Source organism: Myxine glutinosa, chromosome 1, assembly GCF_964187855.1.
Source record: "Myxine glutinosa chromosome 1, kmMyxGlut1.1, whole genome shotgun sequence".
NCBI lineage: Eukaryota > Metazoa > Chordata > Myxini > Myxiniformes > Myxinidae > Myxine > Myxine glutinosa.
Window position 1 is genome coordinate 246,817,721 of NC_136261.1, and position 2,350 is coordinate 246,820,070.

The following is a 2,350-nucleotide window of genomic DNA, read 5'->3' on the forward strand; positions in this document are numbered from 1 at the left end:
GAGAGTGAGGAGCTAGGGGTTGGAAAGGGTGAGGGTTTGGAGAAGAGCGAGGGGTTGGAGAAGAGCGAGGGGTTGGAGAAGAGCGAGGGATTGGAGAGGAGTGTGAGGAGGTATTGGAGAAGCGTGAGGGTGGAGAGAGGAGAGTGTCAGGTGGAGAGGAGTGAGATGTCACATATTATGTGAAATAAATAAATTGTGTTCATTACACCATTTCTGGATCTGATGAATTGCCAGTAACCATTTTGTAAAATTGAATGTGCAGCATCTAACTCAATATGTCGAGATGTCACACACGTCCATGCCCGTGGGATTCCCACGGGTGACCCCACTAGTCTATATTATAATAGGCTACGGTGATTCTGTCTGTCTGTCTGTCTGTCCGGGGTGTGGCTTAGTCCGTTTGCAGAGTAGCTTCACCCATTCTTGGAGAGGCTTCATGTAAACAAATATCCACCATTTTATTAACTCGAATAGTTTTGAGGCCTGTTTAGTTAGGCCCGTGCTGTCTTTCTCTCTCACACAGGTTTATTTCAACTCAAATTCGATATATCATTCCATTTTTAACAGTCGCCAACATAGTTTTAGACTCGGTTGAAAAAAACCGGGAAGAAAATCCGATGAAAGTTTCCGTTTATAGAACGAAATGATTTCTCAAAGGCCTGTAAAATAAAGCCCATTCATTAAGTCACCCTCACGATTTTATATCGAATTCACCATCTGATTTAATTTTTATCAATGGTTTTAGACTCGGTGTCAGAAATAATTGAGAACATTCACGCACACACGGGAAAATGCCGAGATATATTTTTTAAAATCGCGCCATGATGATACACGAAAATACACCGCCTAAAATAACAGTCGGGGAAAATGTCGACATATATAAAAAATTCGCTTTTTCTTTTCCGTTAAGATATATTACTTTTCCGTTTGATGACAGTCGTCACAAAAACGTCAACAATGATGCCGACATATATTTCTTCGTTCTTATTTCATTCAACATTATTATCCGGAAGTAAAGGTTCACATGTTCATTTCACGTGTGAAAAAACAAACTCCATTTCACGTGTGCATGGACGTGTAATTCACATTTGTAAAATATATAAATTAACAGACGGGAAATTGCTGAGAGATATTTCTTCTTTTTTATTTTATTAGTTACGAGCAGAAGTTTATTAGTTATGAGGAACGACAGACGTGCTTTTCATTGTGAGGCAGTTGCAGGAGAAGTACATGGAGAAGAGGAAGAAGTTGTTTCTTGGGTTTGTTGATCTGGAGAAAGCATTCGATAGGGTTCCACGCAAAGTATTGACATGGGCATTGAGGAAGTTAGGAGTGGAGGAATGGTTGATCAGAGTAGTGATGGCAATGTACAAAAGAGCACGCACAGCTGTAAGGACGAAGGATGGGAACAGTGGTGAGTTTGAGGTGAAGGTGGGAGTGCATCAGGGGTCGGTACTAAGTCCACTACTATTTGTAGCTGTGATGGAGGTGCTGGCTCAGAACGTAAAGGAGGGTTTACCGTGGGAGTTGTTGTATGCAGATGATCTGGTGTTGATTGCGGAAAGTATGGATGGACTGAAGGAAAAGATGAACACGTGGAAGGAATGTATGGAGACAAAAGGTCTGAAGGTGAATATCGGAAAGACGAAGGTGATGGCAAGTGGTAAAGCATGTGGTGAGGTTGAAAGAACTGGGAAGTGGCCCTGTGCTGTGTGTAGGAAGGGTGTCGGAGTGAACTCCATTCAGTGTACAATGTGCGCTGAGTGGGTTCATCAAAAATGTAGTGGTCTGAGAGGGTCATTAACCAGTGTGGCAGCTACATTCAAATGTAAGGTGTGCACAGAGGGAGCTGCAGATGCAGGAAATGTTGAGTTGGATCTTGGAGATGGCGTGAAGCTGGAAGGTGTGAAAACATTTTGCTACCTCGGAGACATGCTGAATGGAGAAGGTGGATCAGACTCGGCAACGGTTGCTCGAGTGAGATGTGCATGGAAGAAGTTTCGGGAATTGAGTGGCGTGCTGATGATGAGGGGAGTGTCGTTGAAGCTGAAGGGAAAGGTGTATGCTGCATGTGTGAGAAGTGTTATGATTTATGGGAGCGAGACATGGGTAATGAACGTAGAGCAGCAACGAAGGTTGGAAAGGGTGGAAATGCGAATGGTTCGACGGATGTGCGGAGTATCGTTGAGAGAGAGGAAGACAAATGATAAATTGCGAAAGATGATGGGAATAGAGCCTGTGATTGATGCTGTGAAGTGGAACAGGTTGAGATGGTTTGGTCATGTGTTGAGGAAGGATGAAAGTGACTGGTTGAGAAGAGTGATGGAAATGAATGTAGAAGGAAGTAGAA